This window comes from Anomalospiza imberbis, chromosome 6 (genome assembly GCF_031753505.1).
Source record: "Anomalospiza imberbis isolate Cuckoo-Finch-1a 21T00152 chromosome 6, ASM3175350v1, whole genome shotgun sequence".
Lineage (NCBI taxonomy): Eukaryota > Metazoa > Chordata > Aves > Passeriformes > Viduidae > Anomalospiza > Anomalospiza imberbis.
Window position 1 is genome coordinate 25,955,809 of NC_089686.1, and position 15,435 is coordinate 25,971,243.

At 37.5% G+C, this 15,435-nt stretch overlaps 1 protein-coding gene and 2 long non-coding RNA genes across 14 annotated transcripts in view; 1 reads left to right on the forward strand and 2 right to left on the reverse strand.

The window, feature by feature from the left end:
* Positions 1–1,358, reverse strand: part of LOC137475559 (uncharacterized) — a 6,479-nt gene extending 5,121 nt beyond the window's left edge. The window contains exons 1-2 of the long non-coding RNA XR_010999950.1: positions 936–1,358; positions 54–552 (exon numbers count right to left, since the gene is read on the reverse strand). This is a non-coding gene — a long non-coding RNA (uncharacterized lncRNA). The remainder of the gene's footprint in view (positions 1–53; positions 553–935) is intronic.
* The window catches only part of NPAS3 (neuronal PAS domain protein 3), a 597,093-nt gene that overhangs the window by 124,033 nt on the left and 457,625 nt on the right, over positions 1–15,435 (reverse strand). The window lies entirely within an intron of this gene.
* LOC137475560 (uncharacterized) lies at positions 1,451–5,532 on the forward strand. Its single transcript, XR_010999951.1, has 3 exons — positions 1,451–1,613; positions 1,697–2,075; positions 5,368–5,532. It is a non-coding gene; the product is annotated as an uncharacterized lncRNA (long non-coding RNA).

The window sequence follows — 15,435 nt, forward strand, 5'->3', positions numbered from 1 at the left end:
AAGATAGTTCATGAACCATAACAGCATAAGAGGGAAGGAGAGAGTGTATTCACTCACCATATGATCTGTCTTGCAGAGCCAGGATGAGAAGAATCAGGTGGGAAAAGATGTCAAACTCAGAGTGTTAGAATAAAAATGGCCCATGCTGATTAATGTTTATGGATCAGAACAAGTAATTTAAGGTACTGGACAAGTATAAGTGTCTCATATTTCAGAGACAATGAAAAGAAGATTTAGCCACTTCCTAAATGAGGCTAATAAAGCTCTTCCTGTGCCCTTCCTTGTTTCCACTCTGTAACCCTCTGCTGATGGGGGGCTTACAGCTGCTTGCAGTTACAGCCATTGCTAACAGCCAGAGAATGTTTGAGAGTAAGATTTGAAAGGATGAAATTCAGTCTACTAAGCTATTACATTGATTAGCAAGGTTATCAAGATGATTTTTAAGTTGAAAGTTTTAATAATTTACAGACAACAGATGAAAAGTTCTTATTTTCCCCTGCTGTTGAGCCAGTAAAATGTAGCTATGAAGAAATTTGCTTTCATGTTTGAACTCTAGGTAAAAATCAAGCATGGCAAAATTTCTGTCAAAATATATTATTTCAAAAACATACGAAGGCATTCATATGTTTTATGAACATATGAATGATTTACCTCGGTATATTAGATAAAGCTATAAGATTTGCTACAATTTCCATTTACTCTTGACATGAGCATATACAGAAAAACAAAGGTACAATTAAATCAGAAAAAGACATAGCCCAAAAATCCTGGAGTTATAATCTTAGAGGCCTATCCTACAGCAAATATGGTGAGATACATATAAACTGCTCTTTTTGTGTATGTTTCAGTAATTTGTCTTTGTCTACATATCTGATCTTTTTTTGGATCAAAGAATCACAGAATGGGTAAGGTTGGAAGGGAGCACGGTGTGTCACCTGGTCCAACCTCCCTGCTGAAACAGGGTCATCCCAGAGCGCATGGCACAGGGTTGTGTCCAGATAGATCTTCAATATCTCTGGTGAGGGAGACTCCACCACTCTCTGGGCAATCTGTCACAGTGTATGGTGACTCACACAATAGAGAGGTGGAACTTCCTGGGCATCAGTTTTTGCCAATTGCCTCTATTCCTACTGTGTGGCACCACCAAGAGGAACCTGGCTCCATCCTCTTTACACTCCATCTCCCTTTAGATATTTATACAGTTGCTCTTCTCAGTTGTTTTTTCTCAGGGCTGAACAGGCTCAACTCTCTCAGCCTGTCCTTGTAAGAGAGATGCTTCAGTCCCTCAATCATCTTCATAGTCTCTGCTGGACCTGTTCCAACAGCTCCCTGTCTCTCTTGTCCTGAGGAGATCAGAACTGGACACAGCACTCCAGATGTGGCCTCGTAAGGGCTGTGTAGAGGGGCAGGATCATCTTCCTTGATCTGCCAGCAGTGCTCTTCTCAGTGCACGCCAAGATACCACTGGACCACTGGCCTTCTTGGCCCCAAGGGCACTGCTGGCTCATGGACAGTTTGTTGTCCACCAGGACCCCCAGGCCCTTCTCCTCAGAGCTGCTTTGCAGCAGCTCAGCCCCCAGCCAGTACTGGTGCCTGGGGTTGTTGCTCCCCAGGTACCGGACCCTGCATTTGCCTTTGCTGAATTTCAGAAGATTCCTTCTGTCCTTCCCTCTAACCTGTCGAGGTCCTTCTGAAGGACTGCACAGCACTAGGGGGTATTGGCCACTCCTTCCAGCTTCCTGTCATCAGTGAACTTGCTGAAGAGGCATCTCCCCTTCATCCAAGTCATTCATGGATAAGTCAAACAACACTGGGCACAGTATTGTATTGAGCATCAGGGGAGAGCCGTAGTGACAGGCCTCCAACTAGACCCTGTGCCACTGTTTATGACCCTCTGGGATCTGCCATTCAGTCAATTCTCAGTCCTCGCTCATTCAGCCCTCACACCCTGAGTTTGCCAGTGAGGATGTTATGAGAAACAGTCAAGAGCCTTGCTGACATCAAAGCAGACAAAATCCAGTGACCTCCCCTCATCCATGCAGGTAGTTGGTTCATCACAGAAGTCAATCAGGTTGGTCAAACATGATTTACCTTTAGTGAATCCATGCTGACTACTCCTGCCAACCTTCTTGGCATCCAGGTGGATGTCTCCAGAATGAGGCATTTCATAAGCTTTCCAGGGATTGATGTGAGGCTGACTGGCTGATAGTTCCCTGGGTCCTTCTTCTGGCCCTTTTTGAAGACGGGTGTGACATTTGCTTTCTTCCAGTCCTCAGGTGTCTCTCCTGACCTCCATGACCTCTCAAAGCTGATTGTGTGCAACCTTGCTATGGTGTCCACCAGCTCCTTCAGCATTTGTGCATGCTTCCTGTCAGGGCCCATGGACTTGTGGAGGTCCAATTTGTTTAGGTGTTCTCCAAACCTGCTTAACCAAGGGAAAATCTTCCTTCCAACATGCATTCACTCTGCTCTCCTGGGTCAGAGATCTGACCCAGATAACTTTGGCTGAACCACTAGAACTAAACCAAGTTTAAATGACTATCATTGCCTTAAAAAAAAGTCAAACAACTATAAGAAATTAAATAAATATGGCTTCTTTAGTGTAGCCAGTGTGGTGAAAAATAATACCAGAAATAATTGTATTCCCTTCCATGGATTTAGGACATTTACATGACTGTAAAATATATCTGTATACATGGCTTTCAGAAGAATCCTAACAAAATACATATGTTTGCCATATCTATTGCCAGTGTAGAGAATCATTTTGAAATGCCTGATCTCGCTGTCATAAACCCTCTACTTCCTCAATTGAGTCTTGCACAGTTCTACTTTTGTGCTGAAATGTCTGTGTTGGTAGGAAAGACAGTGATATAGTGACTCCTAGTTACAAAGTTTTGTTAAATGTTGGCCACGCAGTCACAAATGTTTATGAATCTGGTAGAACAAGTTAAAATCTCATTTAGGTCTGAGAATAGCTTATTTGTTTGTCAATGTTGACTATGTGAAATGGTGCTGGAGTTAATGCCCTGAATTGCAGTATACTAAGCACGCATGAAAAGATGGGGATTACTAAGTGAAAGAAATGGGATCTTGTAATACAATAAATTACAAGTAGAGAAGTAGAGCCATAGAGGTTTTTTGCTAAGTTGAAAACAACCTTTCCCAGTATAACAAAAAAGCAGCCTCCATCTACATTTTCAGTGAATAGTTCTTGCAAAGTGAGTATCCTCCTTTTCACATTTAGGCACCTCTGACCAACAACATCCAGCACATGAAAGCTAGCTTTACTGCCGTGCTATTTACAGAATGGGCACATGTTCACTGTTGTGCACTTATTCTCAAAAGAAAACCACCCATTATAAGACTAAAAATTCTTTATATCCTGAGTAATTACAAATAATTTCTATACTGCAGTGTTTTTACATGTTTCTGGGCATTTTGCTTCATTTCTCTGTTACTCATTTCCTTATGAAAAATGACTTCATTACTTTCCTTCATAGTACTTCTGTTTATCCCATTCAGATGATGAAACCATCACAGGAGAGATTTTCAGTTAGAACTCAATTATATATAGTGCCGGGCATGAAGATGCCCAAGACATTGCAGGCTGCTGGTGTTGCTGTAAAATAAACAAAAATCTAATAATAGAAAATACGTTGTGTTGTCCAGGGTGGGAGTCAGAAAGCTTAATCCCATTGTGAAAATTCTTTTAAGGCACAGTTTCCAGTTTGTTCATTCCACAGTTACACAGTCTTGTTCATTTATGCATCTAGTCTTTAAAAAAAATATAATGACATCACAGTTCTTGTCATTTGTGTTACAATGAGAGGATAAAATTTTAGCAAAAAAAAAAAAAAGCTATAGAGAAAATCAACAAACAGAAAAGGAAAGTCATTAGTGGTAAGAACCTACAAATAAATTAAACCTTGCCTAAGATGTATTGATTTTCTGTGGCCTTGCCTATAGAATAATGTCAGGCATGTCTCACAATCCACTAGATTCAGAAGGCAAAAACTACTTATAAATGCTCTTTTGCTCCACCTTAAGAAATATGCTGGTATCAGACCTCATTCTGGTTCTCATCTGCATGGTGTAAGCCAGAAACAATTTCCCAAACTCTTCAAAATGGAGTTATAAGCATAAGGATTACAATCAAAGCACATTTTACTGTAAGGTATGAGTTAAATGAAAATGATCAAGAAGAGCCGTACTTTTTGTATGAATTAAAATTTCCTGACTTTTTTATAATGTCAGCATCTTAATCAAAATAGGCAGTTCCAGGAATGAAATTAAATAATAATCACTGTAATGAATTATGTGCTTAGATTGCAAGAATATGGTTTTTACTTAATACTTCCTAAACCAGCAAAAATACAATACTTATAACTGTTAGTAGATATATATGCAAAAGACTCTCAGAAGATACAGATGGTTAAGGAAAAAAAAAACAGCCTGACAATTATTGCTGTCAATAATGAAAAGCCATCAAAATAACAATGATAAATTCTCAATAATTTTCTATTAAAAATTCTCATTATATAATTTTTAATTCTTACATATTTTTTCTGTTTTTATTTTCAGTACAAAAAATATTTCAAAGTTACAAATAGTTTAACATCTGGTTCCCCCATGATTTAAAGATGCTTGATTCAAGCCTATAATCAAAACAATTATTTTACCATGAAAGGATCTCTCTGCCTACACAGCAAGCAGAAAAACAAAAGTGGGCAAAGACAAACAAAAGACAGGCAGAAAACTTTTGACAGAAAAAGAGAACAGATGGAACAGTGTAGCTTATCCTTATGTGTTTGGTTTAAACTTTTCTGTCTACCTGTCCTAATGATAATTCAGTTGCAGATAGAAAAATCACTTCTGAATGCTTCTAAGTTTTTAGCGTTATTAGCTTTATAATTTTATATGCTTTGAAAATGGCTATCTACATACAGCAGATGTGGAGAGCTATGAGGCAGATTAGAACTTTCTGTGTGATGAAGTCTACAGCCAACAGCCCCTACTGAGATTTTGTGGGTTGTGTAAGTTTTTGACATTTTTATTGCTTCGGCACTCTTAGGTGATAATGTCTGGTTGTTCATACTAGATTGCTTGCATAAATAATTTTGCTTATAGGGTTAGGCATTCAGTCTACAGATTTTTTTAGATTTTATATAATAAAATGACTAGTCAAGTCTAGTTGTACATGTGGTAGAGACAGACTAGAGACAACTATTCACAGGTGCTCAAGACAAGAAGTAAATTGTTCTCCTTCTCTGACTACATAGCAATTTAGTCTTAGACTTGGACTAGGTGGCTACTCTTCAGACAGCTGGAGCTGAGGGGTTAATTTTCTCTCTGCTGTTCAATAAAGAGAGACATTTCCTGACCTGCTAAGCAGAAAATACAGAAGGCCTTCCTGCTGGGACTTGTCTTTGTAGGTAAATTCTATGCTTGAGACCATAGAAGAGGGAAAAAAAGCTTCCTACATACTTTTCTGTAATTTAGTGTCAATTTAAAGCAATAAATGAAAATGCTTCACATTTAAGAGCATATTACTTTTGTTTGCTCTGACTGAAATACCAGCTTAGATGGCACAATGACATGACTTATGAAACTATTTTGGGGTGTATGAGACAGTACTCATCTCAGCTGAATATTCACATGATGCTATCTGGGTGAGGGACACGGAGCAGGAGAAGGAAAGAAGAATGAAGAAAGTTGCTTGAACTTTTGCTTCCAAAATCAAATTCCTTTACATAACTTGTTAGTACAGTGGCAAAATACAAGAAAGTTTGCAGTACTACAGAGTAGTCAGTACAACAAGTGAATCAATTGAAGACAAGCATTAAAAGAGTTATTTGCTAATGGGCATCATGCCAGGGTTACTCATGCAATGCAGCCTGCAGAATTCCTAAGCTGAGTTCAGAAGATACAGATCGATGCACCTCCAAAGAGAGTCTGTATCAATCTCCATTTCATTCATTAGCTTCCACTCTGAGCTGGTAGGCTGCTAGTTAACTCTTTAATGTAGGAGAAACTGTCAGTGTAAAGGCCACTGGGACACACACTCTTCTCTGCTGTACTTGACCTGTCGATATTTCTTGAGGCACACTGTTTAAACTGGTACAGCTAATGGCAAAATGGAGATCTGTGAGACTTGGAGAGGCTTTCCCAGCTTTATATTGGCTTATCATTCTACAGTAAACATTAGTAAATGCACACCGACAAAGTATTCCTATTTGTGTTCTCTTGCATATGAATACGGGCCTCAGACGAAATAACTCAAACAATTCTGTCCCTGAAATCAAAGACAGCTTAAATAATAAATTATGCTAATTTGAGAAATTAGCACATTGAGATATCATGCAAATGAACTAGAGGCAACTGACATTTGGTTACTAATTAAATTGTTCTAATGTCCCAGACAGACAGAATGAGATAGTGACAGAAGTAAAGTTAGAATTCAGTTTCACTTTGAATTTGTTTGGCTGTAAGTTCACCATAAAATGGTGTAGAAATCCAGCAGGTCTAGGACATGATTGATGCATAAATCATTCAGAATACTTCTGAAACTACAAATATGAGATCTAACATATAAAGGTATAATTACTAAAACAAAGAACAATCTCAAACCACCCAGACTTGTGGGCTTTGCTATTTTCTTTCTACAAATATTGAATGTACTAATTTCCCTTGCCTTGCTGCTGAATAAAATCAATTTCCTCAGTAGAGCTGAACCCTCTTTTGTTTAAGGTTAGAGGCAAAGTTGATAGGCATCCTTAGATATAACGTAAAATCCTTGAATATTTAGAACTACGTCACTGTGAGAATCCACAGCTGCTACGGATTCATTATTTGACAATCAGTGCTCTCCATACAATAACCAACATCCTCGGAATTAGCTGAAGGGGAAAAAAGCTTCACATTATTTTAAAACTCTAGTCAAATTGTTGGTATACAAATTTTGATAATAACACCTGCTTTTTCTCTCTTGGCCAATACAATGCATGGAGAATCACAGCACCAACAATTTCCCTGCAGAATTGTCAAACATATGTATTTGTATTTCATTACTTGGGTAATAGCTGATTTGCCAAGTTCATTTACTACTAGTTGCTCCTCAAACATCTCAGTGGGATAATTAAGGAATACTAAGAACTGAAACTGTAGTATGTTAGGTGGGGGCTAGAGCAATTGCCCAAATCCCACTTCTGATTAAACTGCTGTCCAGAATTAAATATTCAATAACTGAAATTCTGTTTTCTTCCCTTACTCTGAGAAACTTATTATCAAGGAGACAGAATAACTCCCTGTTTTGTGCAATAGAGACAAAAAAGCTCAGTGCACTGCTCAAACCAATTCTAATCCCTTATGAGCCTACAAGAATGGTATTTAAACTGAAAATTGACTGCGTAATGGACTAAGTGGTGCCTTCTGTTCTAATGGTTCAATATGTTGGCATTAAAACAAACAAAAGCACATTGATACCCAATGCCTGAACTGGGGAGACTAAACAAGTGGGGGGATAAGGCTTAACAGTAGGAAGGCAATCAAAAATCCTTTCAATCTGAGGATCTATCTGAAATATAAAGTTGCTGACAGTGAAATAGATGCGTCCATTAATTCTGGAGAAAATAGGGGTGTGCTCTTGGACTTGCTTTGTTCTATTTACAGCAACACAGGGGCTGCACAAGAAAAAAAAATTCAGCCTGAGATTCCCACAGTGAAGTCTCCAGTGGAACTATTCTGGTTTAACTTCATAGCTCAAAATTTTGTCTGGCATCTCTTTGATTACCTGCTGTGGGCATATTCTGGTCTAACATCCACAGGGTAAAAGTCAGGCAAAATTTGTTCTCCTGTTTTCATGGCTCTTCCCTTGTGTCATTAGCCACAGGAGAAAATTTGGCTTCTAGGTTTTACAAAGATTATGTGAGAGGCACAAATCTCCAAATTATTACAAGTATAACAAAAATCGCTATATCTGATTCAGGCTAACACTTGCCATTGTTCAGTTCTGTGCTCCGGTAAATGTTATTCTGCTAAACTCTAATCATTTGGACTGACATTTTTCCTGCCAATGGGAGTTGCATTTCTAAACTGCCAGAGGAAAGGTGCCATGCCATATGAATTACCCATCTGATATGATAATGTCTTTATTACATTTTGGAGAAGTCATACAAAACTCCACTAAGGGCATTTTTCTATTGCTTTTAGACAATCATATTAGAGATAAGCACAACATTTCCTAAAAAGCAGAATAACTACAAGCCTTCTGACACTAAAAAGAAGAAAACACCCTTTCAAATAAGTGTCCACAGAGAACATCTAAATTAATGTCTCACTCTCTAATCATACACATTCATATACACAAGCAAACATTATTAAAGACTACAAACTCGTTGAAAGTTGATGGGTATACTGTCATACAAGTGTTTCATACACTTGAACTTAAGTATTCAGAGCACAAGCATAATTAGAGTTTGGAATTCTTAGGTCCAGTGAAGTTGCTGGTGCCAATGGATATTGAGCATGGCTGCTGACACATTGAGAACTGTGTGTAGGAAATATAAAGTGGATGGAGGACTTAGTGTTTGGGGCTTCAGGGATTACAAAGATAATTGTGGATCAATTCTGCCAAATGATTTGAAGTAACTTAAGCCTGCCACCAGTACTTTAATTGTTTTTACAACAGAACTTGAGAGTGCACTTAGTGCAATGAATGATTTGATAACACCTGGTTGAAATGTCCTGTCCATTAGTAGCATATCATCTCTCGCTTTTATTAAGCTGGTTAGTCTACTGCTCTACTCATTTAAGACCCAAGATTTATGTTAGAAAGAGATTTTTACAAGTATCTGTTGAAAGAAATATCTCTTAGTTGGGCTAGAATGGTAAATGTATAAAAGGAATGGCCTTCCTATCTGAATATATCCATATTTATGTTTATAAGCAATAGCATACATTTAATAAATAGTATTGCCTTATTCCTTTATACCAAGCAGTGCTAGTATTTTTACACAGGAAAGAAAACTAACTAAATAAAAACCAAATTCTTTATCCCTTTCCAAAACATCAAGAATAAACTGTTTCCTATCAGAGCAGCCAGGTGTAATTCTGTGAACTGTTGCTGTGCTTGAAGTAAAACCACTTACTTGACTATTGGCAATTACAAAGGCTAAAGGTAAATTTGGTAAGAAAACCATGCCCGGATGGTTTTCTCTGTTTTCTTTATCCTGTGAAGAAGCATGGGAGCACAGCTTCATCTAACCATCCCTATCTCCCCTTCTGCAAGACATGACCTATCAAAATCCCACAGCGTTTCAAACTGATGAACACAAGTGCAATAAGTTTTCATGCATTGTCTCAAAACTCAGGATGTTGCCTATGGTGAAGAACTGGAGAGATAATTAATCAATGGAAATTCCGAAACGCAATCAATCTCACTGACAACTTCTCCAAAAGCTAGCTCCAGTCTGTGCTGGAATGCTGCCAGGCAGAAAGACTTGGATACCTCTGGGCTAAGATTGTTGTAACACCTGCTTGCCATGGTACCTTTCAGGTTGGATGAAAGCATCTGTACTCAATGCAGGCCAATAAGGAAAACAAATTAATTAGCAACAATATGCTTTCTTAACTCACTTAATACAATCTGATGTCTTCCTTTAATATAGATTGCCAGGGCTGCTATATTGAGAAGCATCATTTGATGACACTTATCAGTGGTTGCTCTGTAGAGCAAAACAGAAACAACTGAGAACTATCCATTGTTGCAAAATATCTACAAAACCACTTTTCTAATGGGCAACCAGAACAATTAATGTGGTTTGTTTTTCAAAGCAGCAGACTCTAACTGGAGTAAATTGGTCTAGCTTCACTGGTTTCAAAACAACCAGAAAAATCATACTAGCTAAACATAGAGTTCTATGTTCCCATGAAAGACATTAAAGAGATGGTACACACTAACAGAAGAAAAAGAGGACTTGAATATGATATTTCTTGAATTAACCTTTAGTGAATAGTTTATAAAATCACTTTCCTTCCTTCCTTCCTCCCTTCCTTCCTCCCTCCCTATTAGGTGGGGATAGCATAACCCTAATTGCTAATGCCAACATTTAAGTATTTTTCTTTTTTTTTTTTTTTTTTCTGTATGATTGGCAGTTCTGTTTATTCCAGAATGCCTTTTCTCTAGATGTCACTTATTTAAAATGATGACTTAAAAAGAAAACATTTTGGGAATAGTGAAAGCCACTTGATATTTTGGTGGTTTAGATGGCAGGAAACAGAGAACATTGTTGGAGATTAAAAACTAACAATGATCAAAGCATATTTCTTTTTCATTCATCTTGAGTGAAAACCCTCTGAAATTGGAAGCTCAAACATCATTGGGAAAATCTGAAGAACAGGCTAATTTTCCCATTCATTTAAATTCCAAACCATTTGATTCTTTGATGGAGAAGTAACACAGAAAAATCTGCTGATTCGGCCATGGCAGACTTTGAGAAGTCTCTTACTTTCTTACTTCAGCTCACAGCTAACCATCAGGTTCATTATCAACTGATGAGATTGGCAGTTGGTCAAATAAAAAACTATTTCATTAAAACCTTGAATTACAGACATGCTGGAAAACTTCACCTGTTGGCAATAAGCTGGGCTTTTAAAGACTGTGCTAAGAGATGCAGCGGTTTTTAAGATTTCCCTCTTAGAGAGTCTAGGATATCTTTAAACAGCTTTCTATGAAAGTTGAATCTGTCTGCTAAACCTTGGCCTAATACCAGATTAAGTTAGGATTTTAGTGTCTCTTTAAAGAAAAATCCCTATGAAGCAACAGGCCTGAGAATCAGGCACCCAGACAACTGCTTTCATGCTACTGTTATCCTAAAGGAAAAAGACAATAATGAGAGGCAAAGAGAGATAGAATGGAAGACACAGAAGTGTGAGGAAAAGAAAAGCACAGACTGCTAATGTGATGGATTCATCACGTTGAATTATTCCTACTTGCCCTCAATCTTCCCTGTTTGATGGCATCTGGGCACCACAGGTTGCAGAAAATTTAAGCTTTTCTTCTTTGTGTGGAGGAGCAGAACACAGCATTGAAAAAAATGCCATGCTGATAGCTCCTCTCTCAGCTTACAGAAAGAGTCTTCAAAATGACTTTGCAGGTCTACCCAAGATCATGTGAGAAAAAAAAAAAAAAACCACCTTTGCCTAAGTATATGCAAAAGAAGCCATAGGTAGGGAAAATAAACAGAAAGTTTCCAGGAAAAATTAGTCCAAATTGCTTGACCCAGCGTAAGGCAGGAGAAAGCTGCTATTGATATTCCAAGTAACCAACAGTGCAATTAAAGATAAACAGGAATCAGTAACCTATAAAACTCTGCACTGAGTGGATGGTCAACACTTTAGATTCCGTTCTTTGGTTCATGATTGGTACTTGTTGCCATTTCAGCCATTAAGTATCCCACAAAAAGGCATTTAGTTAGTTCTTTAGGCTGCATTTTCTTTGATTGTCGTTTCCTTCTGCCTTAACTGTCTTGAAAGACTTAAAGAAGATAGCTAGGAGAAATAGACTTACTGATATGAGCATATATTTCCATAAAATACTAATTGTTTCACTGGAGAGAGCCAACTTTTTTTCCTCTGGAGAAGGATCTTCAAAGAAGTGCATGTCTTCCTTTAAGAAAAGCATGTTTTAGCTCTTCAAATGAGTATGGAACTGAGTTTTAGGATGTTGGAAATTGCCATTTGTGCATACTCTCAAAAACTCAGTTAAGACTCAGCATTAAAATCTGCGTTAAAGATCCTCAAGTATCATCTTATAAACTGTGTTGAGCAAAAACTTGATCACTTTCACAGTTCACATGCTTGCATTTCTGAGTAAGCAAGCAAAGCAGAGAAGTAGTGACTTATCTTTTTGAAATGAGGCACTAGCCTCACTCCACACAGAAGTTAAAATGCAAGTGAAACAGATCATTGCAAGAAAAGAGTATGTGGTCAACTGGGTTCTGTACCTGAACTAAGGACAACGAATAATTGCTCACCCAATTCTCTGTTTGGTTTTAACACAAGTGCGACACTAAGGAAGAATGCCAAAATGTGTATTCAGAATGATGGCAAATAAATATTGCACAGGCAAACTTAATTCTAAGACTACCTAACTTTTGAATGCTTGGTTTTGTTACTTCATTATTCTAATAACGTCTGGTGTTACCTAAGCTTTATATCTGAAGACAGAGTCCTAGACAGATAAAGAGACACTGATTGATAGCAGTCCTCAGCAGTTTTCTTGGCAACACTGCTGAGCAACATTTGTTTATTTCTTTATTATCATTCATTGCCTGATAGGCCAGCCTGCTTATCAGTCATCCCATGCCCCTTTCCCTTAATTAGAGAGATCAAATACACCACCACAAATTCCCTCCTTGACCATCCACAGCCACCACTCAGCAGCAATGCCTCAACGTTGAAGGAAAAAGAGTGGATTGGCTGATAAGAGAGAGGCTCAGATCCTGCAATGGTCTTCTTACAGGTTTACCAACCAAGCGCAACAGGAATGAGTGAAGAGATCAAAGACACTGACTGTGGTTGATCAGGACAGGTGTTTGTGGTGATGTTTTCAACAGATGGAGGTTCCTGTGAGAGAAGAAAAGAGACCCTGGTTATACCAGCCAAATGTGATGACTCCTCAAGTAGAACCACTGCAATCAGTTACGTTTTTCTCCCTGTTGTAAAGTGAAGTGCATGCACACACAGTTTTATCCATTGGCATCTTAAAGAGAAGAAATGTTATCCCTTTTGAGAAGAAGAACAGATGCAAAAAGAATGAGAGACCTTTACAGCGCCAGTTTCATAACAGAGTTCTGTTTCTTTTGGAGTGATTTATTTCTAAAGAGGAAAAAATGTAAAGAACTTGGAATACAAAAGTACCTTCTCATCAAGGGTTGTCTATCGTTTCATGAATCACATGTGATGGATGAGATTTATGAATTAGCATCTGCATCAAAAGATTTACAGCATTCTAAATTAGTTATGGCATCTTCTTGTCTGTGAGCATAAACTTTCAACAAAATATCTATATCACCATCACAGAAGCATGGCCAACCCAGTTCTTTCATTTCACTGCAGCACACCCAGACCCTGTCACAGCATTTGATGAATTCTTGAAGGAATGGGCTTCAGATCAATTAAAATAAACACCACAAGCTGATTTATCAAATCTTTTCTGAATGCTCTCAGAAAATGTCAAAAATCTGATCCATTGACAGAGAAGAGTCAGAGAATCGTGGCAGCCTATGGGATCACAAGACCTTTTCAAAACCATCATAAATCACTACAGAAAACAAATGGGGCACCATGTGATAAGATTTTGTCTGACAGCTTTGCCTCAACAAGACATATATGAGATAAATGGATACCTTCGTCTATGCCCAATTGTCAGTTTACAAAGTTCCAACTTGTCAAATTGTAAAATATACCACATCCAAAATAATATACCTTTTTGGATATCCAATAGCATGATTTAAGAAACCTCTCATTCTATTTCTTTGTTGCAATTTTAAAAGTACTGCTGCAGACAGAAATACTTGAGAAAAGACAGGTAGAAAGACAGGAAGGCTGGCAGAGAGACATGTCAAATATTACCTAGCACAGTAGTTCTAGTATTGCAGCCTATTTAAAATAATTAATTCCCTCTTTTAATGCATTGTAGAAACTATTTGAATTACTGGAAAGTAACTTCAATCAGAAAGTTAATGATAAGCTTGATATTGCTGTGGAGTTGTTCTCTTTCATATAGATTCTGCACATATTCAAAACAATGAAGTTGTTGGAATCCGAGACCTAAAAAAAAGGATCTGATGCTGAATTAGGAATATGGGCAGCTATCCATTTCAGTGGTTGGAATTCTATTAGCAATGCTAATAATTATGACTTGAGCCTGATTTTCATTTATTAAATTAAAAAAAATTAATGGGTTAAAAAAACAAATGGTATCATTTACAAGTGGTTATGGACACAGAATATTTTCAAAATTTCATAACATTTTCAACATTTCAAAATATGTTAGGAAATGGTACAGTAAAAAACCTGGGTAGTTTCTGTTTTGGATATAGTCTCTGTTGCTAGCTTTTAAAACACTGGCTTAGCTTTTCTCAATATATAATAAGACTGCAACCATCACACAGAGCATGAAGAAATACAGAGAAATTGAAAATACAATTGCAGCCGGTGCTTTTTAATGTTGTTTATTTTTTAGCATTATTTCCATGCACCTCTAAAATTGCTATATTTTTTGCAGAAGAAAGTTTACAAATTCTTTTTCCAAAGAAAATTCCATTTTAAATAAGTATTTTCCTCAGAGATGTATAATGCTTCCTATGTCCAGTTTTTATTTTAGGGAGGAAGCAGAATCAAAATCCCTTTAGAACTTGTTTGTTGATACTATAGTATTGATAATGTACTTAAGGGTCTTTGTGATGTTCAAGGTGTCATGAACAAAAAACAGTCTCAAAAGTCCTTCCAGGGTCTCTAGCTGGTACTAATAAATCAGGAGCAGAGAAAAGTGTGAAAAGTCTTGTTAACCAAGGCCCATGCCTCTTCAAACTCCTTATGCAAATGAGTGATAATCAGATGAAGACATCAGCACAGCCTAGGTCCTTTCACATGTGATTTCAGATCTTAGTGTGAGGAAGGGATAACATTGGCTTGCAGATGAATGACCTCCCCCACAAGGCCTGTATCAAGAGTCTAGAGTCATGCTTTAGCCATTACATTTATTAGAGGCCTTTGACGTAACCAGAAAGATGATTAGTCTACATGAGGTCTCCTCCAGGAGTTATACTGAATTGATTCTACTTCTTCAATCCCATGTGAAATACATGTTTCAGTATCTGTGAGAACTATCTGGAAGAAAAGGAGTAATGTTAATGCCAATCTATGAATAAAACCAATGCAAGTGGAAAAATGAATGCAATCTCAGGAACTAGATGCAATCACAATGCATGGTCTTTCTCCAGTGAAGGATACTTCAGTTACTAAGCTGAATGCACCTCTTTAATGTCACAGCACTGCTCAGAAAAGCAGAAGAATTCTTTTCTTTAACCTTTTCTCTTCATGTGCCTACAGGAAGGAGTTCAATATCCTACGTACTGTTGGTGCTACACCTCTGCATTTTTCCAGTTTTGAGTGCTAATAAGCACAACTTTGCTGTCAGCCTTTAAGCTATGAAATAATTTAGCACACCTTTGGTGTCACTAAGCATATGTAATGGTATGCATGCCCATAAATGCAAAAGAATATTTGTTGTCTCCCTTGAGTAGGAGTCTATCCTTTCTCATATTTGCTGTGTTTGTGCCCTAATGTTCATATAATAAATGGTCTATTAATTTTTAATTAAAATTTCAATACTAAAATGATGGGGAATGATAGAAATACACTTCTATTCTG